Source organism: Pristis pectinata, chromosome 34 (genome assembly GCF_009764475.1).
Source record: "Pristis pectinata isolate sPriPec2 chromosome 34, sPriPec2.1.pri, whole genome shotgun sequence".
Lineage (NCBI taxonomy): Eukaryota > Metazoa > Chordata > Chondrichthyes > Rhinopristiformes > Pristidae > Pristis > Pristis pectinata.
In genome coordinates this window covers 6,073,012-6,083,519 of record NC_067438.1, presented here as the reverse complement: position 1 = coordinate 6,083,519, position 10,508 = coordinate 6,073,012, and the positions used below count along the sequence as shown (strand labels likewise).

The window sequence follows — 10,508 nt, the reverse complement described above, 5'->3', positions numbered from 1 at the left end:
CACCTCCTCCACTGGCAGCATGTTCCAGATACCAACCACTCTCTGTGTAAAAAATCTCACCCCTAAGTTTCCCTTTAAAACTCTTCCTCTCACCTTTAACCCATGCCTTCTTGTTTTTGATACCCCTACCTTGGGAAAAAAAGATATTGCATCTCCCCTATCTGTGCCTCTCATAATCTTATCTCTCCATGAGGTCCCCCGTCAGCCTCCTTCGTTCCATGGAAAACAAGCTTAGCCTATCCGAACTAAAGCTCTCCAATCCAGGCTGGATAAGATTTAATATTCACATGTACATCGAAACACACAGTGAAATGCATCTTTTTGCGTTACTGAGAATGTGCTGGGGGCAGCCCACAAGTGTCGCCACGCTCCCGGCACCAACATAGCATGCCCACAGCTTCCTAACCCAAACGTCTTTGGAATATGGGAGGAAACCGGAGCACCCGGAGGAAACCCACGCAGACACAGGGAGAACGTACAGACTCCTTACAGACAGCAGTGGGAATTGAACCTGGGTTGCTGACGCTGTAAAGCGTTACACTAACCGCTACATTACCATGCCACCATGGATGTAGGAGGGATATGGACCAAGTGCAGGCAGATGGAGTTAGTTGGATTGGCATCATTGTCAGCACAGACATGGTGGGCCGAAAGGCCTGTTCCCGTTCTGTACTGATCCATGTTCTATCATGGTGGTGAATGGGGAAGGGTTGCCATGGAACCCAGAATGACCCAGAAGGGTAGGGGGGAGAGGGGGGAGTGCTGGGGGTCAGAGGAAGGGAGGGCTGCTGTTCAGGGACAAGAGTCCTTTGAGAAGAAAAAACAACATAATGCTGGAGGAACTCAGCAGGCCAGGCAGCATTCCTGGAGAAAATCAGACAGGTCAGGACCCTTCTTCAAGTGTGCTTTAAGATATAAAGACAAGAAAATGAACCGGGGAAATGTGAGGGATACTCAGTTGGTCAGGCAGCGTCTGTGGACAGGGAAACAGAATGAGCAGGTCCATTGGAGACATAAGATGCTGGAATCTGGAGCTAAAAAAAAGAACAAACTACTGGAGGAAATCAGCCGGCAACCGAGAGCTCCAGACGGCCATGACAGACAGAGCGCAGGTGCTCGGCAAAGCAGTCGCCCGGTCTGCGCCTGGTCTCACTGATGCAGAGGAGGCTATCACCCCTGGATCCACCCATCGCTTGCCAGCTCTTGCTCCACCCCTTCCCCTCACCTCTCTATTACTGGACAGCCCGGTACGGGGGCTCCGATGCACAGGATCGCAAGAGGCTGCAGAGGGTTGTAGACTCAGCCGGCTCCATCACGGGCACAACCCTCCCCGCCATCAAGGATATCTTCAAGAGGCGGTGGCTCAAGAAGGCGGCATCCATCACAAAGGACCCTTAGCGTCCAGGACACACCCTCTTCTCGTTACTACCATCAGGGAGGAGGTACAGGAGCCTGAAGACCCACACTCAACAATTCAGGAACAGTTTCTTCCCCTCTGCCATCAGATTTCTGAACGGTCCATGAACCCATGACCACCACATGGTTATTCCTCTTTTGCACTATTTTTGTAGTTTATAGTAATTTTATGTCTTTGCTGCCCCAAAACAACAAATTTCACGTCATTTAAATTGGTGACTTAATCTGATACTGATCCCCTTCTACCTGTTCAGTCCAGATGAAGGGTCTCAACCCCAAACGTCGACCGTCCATCTTCCTCCACAGATGCTGCCTGACCCGCTGAGTTCCTCCAACAGGTTGTTTTTCCCGCTCTTTCAATGGAAGACCTAAAACGTTAACCCTGCCTCGCCCTCCACAGATGCTGCCCGACCTGCTGATTTTTTCCAGCAGTTTATTTTTCACGCTTTATTTTCAAGACTTTGCAGTCTTGTTTTTTTCTTCTGAGCTGAAATCAGCTTTGACCTCCTCCCCCACCGCAGGGCAGCGCAGAAATAGTCGTGACCCCCAGGCTGCGTCGCCTGTTTTAACAGGTCGGCGCTGAGTCCTGCTGATTGATGGTGTGTGGGGGCGTCTTCATGAGGGTGGGAGGGGACAGAGTGAGACAAGGGGTGGGGGGAGGGCAAGGTTGTTGGGGACTGGGAGGTGCGTTGCAATGCGATTGCAAGCTGCGGGAGCGCTTCCGAGCGGGTCGGGTACGAGCAGGGGAGGGAGGCAGACACAAAGGAGAGGCGGATTCGTGGGAGACTGGTACAACCGCGCCCAGCTCACCCCCACACTGCGATCCGTGAGTTCGATCACCGTCCCGGCAGAGAGAGGGAGAGAAGAGCCCATGGAGACGGGGAATGCTCGCCGGCGCCCGCTGAGTTGGGGATGAAGGATCCCGTCCCGCCACGACCACCCCAGTCGCCTTCCTCTAGCCCGCAGAGCGGGCTGCCGGAGGTCAGTGTGTGTCCTGCTCATAACTTCGCCTCTTCCCGGGCGCTTTCTCTCGGCTGCGTCTAGAACCGGGGGGCCCTTGTTCAGAAGAGGGGAGGCAGACCGACGGCACACGAGGCACTTCGGCCCGTCGAATCTATGCAACCCCCTTAATTGTCTCTTCCCCGATATCATCGCACTCGAGGCAATTTGCAACCCGTTCCGGCAGAGGTCGGGATCGAACCGGAGTCGCCGGGGCTGCGAGGCGGCGCCACTCTGCCGAAGCGACCCCGGGTTTGTGTTTCCGTGTGACTCATGATTCCACTGTACTTGAGGTCCAGCATGAACTAGGTGAGCCGAAGGGCCTGATCCTTGATGATCTAGGCAGGAATCACAGTCACATCCATACCATTGCTGTTTACCACTTTCACCTTCCATCCGGTGTGCAGTGGGGGGAGAGGAGATGGGACTGGACTTTTAGGGCAGTGTGTGTGCCCTCATTATAACCCCCCCCCCCCCCACACATACACACACACACACACACTTGCCCCTCCATCCACTGCAGTTGCTTACCCCGAGTCTTTCCCTAATGCTCCCCAAATTTCACCTTGCAAAAGAAGACCTCTCTACCATACCATTCATAGAACATTACAGCACAGTACAGGCCCTTCGGCCCACGATGTTGTGCCGACATTTTATCCTATCTAACTCTTCCCTCCCACATAGCCCTCCATTTCGCTATCATTCATTTGGCTAAGAGTCCTATATGTCCCTAATGTATCACAAGATAAAGGAGCAGAAGTAGGCCATTCGGCCCATCGAGTCTGCTCCGCCACTTCACCGTGAGCTAAACTATTCTCCCATCTAACCCCTATTCCCAGCCTGTTCCCCATATCCCTTGATACCCTGACTAATTAGATACCTATCAATCTCCTCCTTAAACACCCCCAGTGGTTGGGCCTCCACAGCTGTATGTGGCAACGAATTCCATAAATCCATGACCCTCTGGCTAAAGAAATTTCTCCTCATCTCTGTTCTAAATGGATACCCTCTAATTCTAAGACTGTTCCCTCTTGTCCTGGACTCACCCACCAAGGGAAACAACTTAGCCACATTTACTCTTTCCAGTCCTTTCAACATTCGAAATGTTTCTATGAGGTCCCCTCTCATTCTTCTGTACTCCAGTGAGTACAGTCCAAGAGCCGACAAACGCTCCTCGTATGTAAGCCCTTTCATTCTGGGAATCATCCTCGTAAATCTTCTCCGAGCCCTCTCCAACATCTGCCCCCACAACCTCTGCCGGCAGTGCGTTCCACGCACCCACCACTCTCTGTGTAAAAAAACTGACATCCCCCCTTATACCTTCCTCCAATCACCTTAAAATGATGCCCCCTCATATTAGCCATTGTCGCCCTGGGGAAAAGGTCTCTGACTGTCGTTCCTTTGCAGAAGAGCAATCCAATTACTCCCAATCGTCCCTCTCCACACGTTTATCTGATATCCCTGAATTCCTGCTGCATCTGCTGCCCCTCACCCCCAGCAGAGATCCCAAGTCGGAAAAATGTGCGGGATCCGAAATATTCCCCAATTCGCATATCGCTTCCCCTTAGTGACCCTCCCCACAAGGGGAAGTTTCTCGGTTGCTCTTGAGTCCCTTTGTGACTTTGAACCTGTGTCAATTCTGCCCAATTCTTCCCTGTTCCAAAACTTGCAGTCAACATATTGACTCAGATGACCATCTCGTACCGTCAATCTTATGACAGCTGTTTTCCATATTTTGCCCTCTCTTGAGTAAATCTCCCTCTAAAATCTGGGCGGGAGCGGTCTCCGTTGTTGAACGCTTAAGGCACTGGGCAGGGGCATAGTAACAGGAGTAGTGAGGTGGCCCTCATAGTCCTCTCATTGGAGTAGAGGGGAATAGGACCCAGTAGTGTAGCCAGTAGAGCCGCTGCCTCACAGCTCCCGGGTTCGATCCTGACCTCCTGTGCTGCCTGTGTGGAGTTTGCACGCTCTCCCTGTGATCGCGTGGGTTTCCCCAGGGTGCTCTGGTTTCCTCAAACATCCCAAAGACATGCGGGTCAGTTGGTTACTTGGCCGCTGTAAACTGCCCGTAGTGTGTAGATGAGAGGTAGAATCTGCGGGAAGTTGATAGGAATGTGGGGAGAATAAAATGGGACTCGGCAGAAGATCAGGTGGCATGGACTAGATGGGACGAAGGGCCTGTTTCTGTGCTGTAGTATTCTATGACTCTAGTATAGGATTGGTGTAAGTGAGTTGATGGTTGGCATGGACTTGGTGGGCTGAAGGGCCTCTTCTGTGCTATATGACTGCATGAGGAACTCAGACAAGGTTTTGGAATCTGCTGCTACTGTTGTGTGTATGTCTGTGAGTGTGTGTATGTGGGTGTGTGTGTGTGTGTCTGTGTGTATGTGGATGTGTATGCAGCTGTGTGTGTGTGTGTGTGTGTGTGTGTCTGTGTATGCGGGTGTGTGTATCTGTGTGTGTGTGTGTCTGTGTGTATGTGGGTGTGTATGCAGATGTGTGTGTGTGTCTGTATTGCAGGTTTGTGTATGTGTGTATATGGGGGGGTGTCAGTGTGTGACTGTGTATGCAGGTGTGTCAGTGTGTGTGTGTCTGTGTGTATGTGGGTGTGTGTGTCTGTGTGTATGCAGGTGTGTCATTGTGTGTGTGTATGTATGTATGCGGGTGGGTGTGTCTGTGTGTGTATGTATGGGTGTGTGTGTGTGAGTGTGTGTGTGTGTCTGTGTGTATGCAGGTGTGTCTGTGTCTGTGTGTGTGTGTTTGTGTGTGTATGTATGCGGGTGTGTGTGTGTGTGTCTGTGTGTCTGTGTGTATGAGATGCAGTGACCAAGATATGAAAAGTTCCACCCTTACACTCCCAAACAAGCAGGATCCTATGGGACTATCACCTGGGAATGGGCGTTCAGTATAGGAATCAGTTTCATCTACTTGTGTCTTGGAGACAGTGTAGAATGGGAGAATCTTTAGATGTCTCAGCCAAACTCCTGTGAGCCACTGAAACCCACAGTGTGAGGCTTGGCAGGGTAGATGTGGGGATGATGTTTCCTCTGGCTGGGGAATCTAGAACCAGGAGTTATGGCAACGAAATAAGTGGTCGGTCAGATAGAAGAAATCTTTTCACCCAATGGATAGCCAATCTTTTTGAATTCTCAACCAAGTGCATCCTCAGTCACTGAGTATGTACAAGAGCGATAGATTTATAAAAATTAAAGGAATCAAAAATATGGGCCAAACACGGGGCAAATGCTTAGATGAGCATCTTGGTTGGCATGGGCGAGGTGGGCCGAAGGGCCTGTTTCAGTGCTGTATCACTCTATGACTCTCAAGGATTTAGGGTCAGTACAGTAAATTGGCGATGAGGTAAAAGATTATCCACGACCTTATTGAATGGTAGAGCAGGAGTGAAGGGATGAATGGCCTTCTCCTGCTTCTTTCTGTTCAGTGTTGTTATGTTCCAGATGCACTCAGACTGCCGCGCTCTTCCCCCTTCATTGTAGCGATGGGAACAGTTAATTCCTGCTCCTGGGACCTGTTCCCAGTCAGATTTATGCCTCACTTTGAGGAGAAGTCTCTGTGTCACCACAGACATAAAATGTATTCACCTCACATTTTCAGTGAAGTAAATGAAGTGCTTCTCGAGCAAAACTGGACGTTGGGATTGGGTAGGGAGACATTAGTGACGGAGCACCTTTGAGCCTGGTTTTGTGGGTCTTCGAGGTGAAGAGTTCGGTGGAGGGAATGCTCCAAAACCTGGGGGCTCAGCACCGAATGGGGAGAGGGTTGTTGGTGGGGATGTTCCTAAGGGCAGTACTGGAGGAGAGCAGAGATCCCTGAGGTTTGGAAGTTTGGCCTCAGAGGTGAGACGATGGAGGGACAAGACTGTGAGGATTAAGGAACAAGTGTGAGAATTTTTAAAATCTCATTGCCCCTCCCCTTGGTGTACAGCGGAGTGCCAGTCTTGACTTTGAGCACAGGGCTGAAGAGTGAGGCTTGAAAATCACAAACATCTAGGGTCATCGGTGAGAGTTCAGCCAAGTCGGCTCTGTGTGCAGGGGGTGATGTATCAGAGCCCTGTGTACAGGGGTGATGTATCAGAGCCCTGTGTACAGGGAGTGATGTAATAGAGCCCTGTGTACAGGAGGTGATGTAATAAAGCCCTGTGTAACAGAGCCCTGTGTACAGGGGTGATGTAACAGAGCCCTGTGTATGGGGGGGGGGGGGGGGTGTTGTATCAGAGCCCTGTGTACAGAGGGTAATATCCTGGAGCTCTGAGCACAGGGTGGGTCAGGATTATGCAACAGAGCCTGGAACACTGAGTGGTATCAGGATGATGTAATGGATATTGTCAGGCAAATGGTCGACAGCTGCTTGCAGATATTAAAGGGACAGGTTGTGATGGTAACACTGGGTGCATAGTGGGGAAATGACGTGAGGGAGTGAGGCATTGATCCAATGGCGTACCTCCAGAGGAATGTAGGGTTGGATGTGGTGTTAAGTCAGATGCTGGGAAGTGCTGGTGACCAGCGGGCCAGTAGCGTTAGAGCCAAACAAGCAGAATCTCTGGCAAGGTGAAGTCTAACCACCTAGCCTCTGGTATTCGTCGTCCATTCCCCCAACAGCAACATCCTGCAGTCAACACTGAGGTTGGACAAACTTGGGTTGTTCCTCCCAGAGCATCAGAGGCTGAGGGGAGACCTGATGGAGGTTTGTAAAATTATGAGAGGCAGAGATAGGGTAGACAGTCAGAATCTTTTCTCCAGGATATAAGTGTCAAAACACCAGAGGACACGCTTTTAAGGTTAGATGGGAGACGTTTAAGGGCAACTTGAGGGGGAAGTTCTTTCACGCAGAGAGCGGTAGGTGCTTGGGATGGGTTACCGGGGTTAGTAGCGGAAGCAGGCAGTTTGGTGGAGTTTAAGAGGCTTTTAGATAAACACATGAATATGAAGGGATATGGATGATATACAGGAGGAGGACATTTAGTGTAAATCAGCATCAAGATCGGCACAACATCGTGGGCCAAATGGCCTGTCCAGCGCTGTACTGTTCTATGCTCGATGTATGTTGAGCAGAAACTCGACTGGAACAGCTACATAAACACAGGGGCTTCAGGAGCAGGTCAAAGGCTGGGTACTTCTGCGGTGAATGAGGTACCCAGCCTTTGACCTGCTCAAGGCCTTTCCACCATCTACAGAGCACAAGTCGGAGGTGTGATGGGGCACTCTGTACTTGACTGAACAGTGCAGCTCTGCCTTGCCTTTAAGCATCCATCACCCCAAACACAAAGTCAAAGTCGAGTCTATTGTCGGATGCACAAGTCTATGTGTGCATGGGTGCAGTGAAAAACTTACTTGCAGCAGCATCACAGGCACACAGCATCTGATACACAACATTCACAAGAAAAACATGAATAAAATATCAATGATACACAATTTTTACAAGAAAGAATACAATTCAAGCAGAATAAAGTCTATTGCAGTGCAATGATCATAGTGCTGTTATACTGAGGCAGTGATTAGGGTTGTGCAGGTTGGTTCAGAAACTGAATGGTTGAAGGGAAGGAGCTGTTCTTGAACCCGGTGGTGTGGGGCTTCAGGTTTCTGTACCTCCTGCCCAATGGTGGCTGCGAGAAGAGGGCACGGCCCGGATGGTGGGGATGAAGATGGCTCACTCCCTGCATCACCGGTGCACAGTGGCTGGAGTGTGTTCACTCTACAAAGTGCACCGCAGCACCTCCCAAACCGTCCCGCCATGAAGGACAACTGTCAGCTGGCTCCCCGAGAGGTTTGGGTTTCTGCGCTCTGAGATTTGCCTGCAGTTGTCTGACTTCTGAACTTTGCACCCTGGCTGGCTGTCTCGCTGCCGAGGTCACTGAGGCTCACAAATGGCGAGAGAAGTTTTCCGTGGGAACTCCCGTTGAAAACCGTCAGGGCAGGTCCGACAGGCAAGGTGTCGACTGAAGGAGCTCGGGTTGCGTTTAAAATCACGGGAGCCGGGTGTCGCACAGCAAGATCCCAGAAACAGCACTGAGGTAGAGTCTGGGGAAAGCTGAGGGTGGGGAGCGGGGTTCAGGAGAGTACAGGATGCCAGGGAAATGTGCACAGGGAACATCCCACTGACAGCGGTGGTGAGGGGGGGATCAGATCACCTGGCGCTGATCAAATGCACTTCCAGGCTGGGAAACTCGTGGATTATCCGTGAGTCAAATGACGATCAGCGCTTGGAGTATCACGAGCAGTTCTGGTCACCACACTGTAGGAAGGATGAGACTGCACTATAGAGGATGCAGAGGAGATTCACCAGCATGTTGCTGACACAAGATACTGCAGATGCTGATTTTTCATCAGAATCAGGTTTATTATCACTGACATATGTCGTGAAATTTGTTGTTTTGCAGCAGCAGTAAAATGCAAGATATAAAAATTACTATAGGTTACAAAATAGGTAAATAGTGCAAAAGAGGAATAGCAAGGTGGTGTTCAGAAATCTGATGGCAGAGGGGAAGAGACTGTTCCTGAATCGTTGAGTGTGGGTCTTCAGGCTCCTGTACCTCCTCCCTGATGGTAGTAACGAGAAGAGGGCATGTCCCGGGTGCTGAGGGTCCTTAGTAATGGATGCCGCCTTCTTGAGGCACCGCTTCTTGAAGATGTCCTCGATGGCGGGGAGGGTTGTGCCCGTGATGGAGCTGGCTGAGTCTACAACCCTCTGGAGCCTCTTGTGATCCTGCGCTTTGGAGCCTCCATACCAGGTGGTGATGTCGACTGGATTGGAGGACTTTAGGGATAGGGAGAGATCGGATGGGTTGGGCTTGTTTTCCCTGGAGCGAAGGAGGCCGATAGAGGTGTGTAACGTTATGAGAGGCCTAGACAGGGTAGATAGTCAGAATCTTTCTCCCCCAGCTGGCAGTATCAAAAACAAGGCTAGATCACTCTCCGGGGGGGGGGGGGGGGGGGGGGGAGAGAGAGAGAGAGAGAGAGAGAGGAAGAGAGGGGGAAAGGGTGAGGGAGGGAGGGCAAGAAAGAGAGAGGGGAGGGAGAGAGGGCAAGGGAGGGAGGGAGGGCGAGAGAGAGAGTAGGAGAGAAGGCGAGAAAGAAAGAGGGAGGGAGGAGACTGGGTGAGAGAGAAAGAGAGAGGGGAGGGAGGGAGAGAGGGTGAGAGAGAGAGAGGACAAATTTGCGTGCACTGGGTTTGACACTGCGGCTAAAGTGCGTCTCCTCTAACTGAGCTGCACTCCCCTCATTATTGCATTGTGGTAGTTGCGCTGGAGCGGGATTCGAGCCCAGAACCCGCTGAGGGAGAGAAGCAGAGCTGTCCCTCGCTGGAGGTAAGAGTTACTTGGTTCAGGTTGCCAGCTGGCACCTCGCTATTCAGCCAGGGTCACCGTCACAGCTGCACCCAATGTTTGCCCAATACCCACCCCTCTGGCAGTGGGTAAGTGGGGGACTGGGGACGTAGTGCATGATAACCGTGACGGAACTCTCTCCCCTCCCCAGTCCACCCCAGCATTGGTCCCCAGTGCCATCATCCTCCATTGCTTTCTCCTGGTGAGACGTGACTGGGGGAGAAGGGCAGCAGGGGAGGGAGGGAACCAGGGCTCGCTGGGGCGATGAACCCCTTGCTAGGCCTCACTGGGAGAGCTACCTTCTGTTCTTAGGGCTCGCTGGGGCGATGAACCCCTTGCTGGGCCTCACTGGGAGAGCTACCTTCTGTTCTTGGGTGCCAAATCTCGGCTGGCTCCCCCACACTAATCCTCCGATTTGCAGCGCAATTTTGCCGATTTTCCGGCATTGTGCAGGAGCCTGCAGTCCCTGGGAATAGAGCGGAGGAGGAATTCTCTGCATCCATTAACCACCCCCGCACCCCACTCTGGGAGCTCAGCAGGTGCTGGGAACCCAACCAAAGCAGCTGATCGATTCCCTGCGGGGAAACCCGGCCATCGTGGTGGGACTGGTGCCCAGAGCTGTGGGGGGGAGGGGGTGGGAGGAACTGGAGACAGGAAGGTTGTGAGGCTGCATCCCAGGATGTTCCTTCCCCTCTCTGTACCCTGGGTGTTGTGTCAGGGAGAGATGTTTGGGACTGGATGCCGCGCGCAC

The 10,508-nt window shown here is 51.9% G+C and overlaps 1 protein-coding gene across 4 annotated transcripts in view; it reads left to right on the top strand.

Moving 5' to 3' along the window:
• Positions 1-2,167: 2,167 nt before the first annotated feature.
• Positions 2,168-10,508, top strand: part of LOC127586119 (discoidin domain-containing receptor 2-like) — a 119,972-nt gene continuing 111,631 nt past the window's right edge. For 3 of the 4 annotated variants that reach the window (XM_052043968.1, XM_052043966.1, XM_052043967.1), the window contains exon 1: positions 2,168-2,397. The gene's annotated coding sequence lies outside the window, so the exon portion shown is untranslated. Of the gene's footprint in view, positions 2,398-2,626; positions 2,725-10,508 lie in introns of those variants that run through there. The other variant, XM_052043970.1, reaches the window with a different exon arrangement.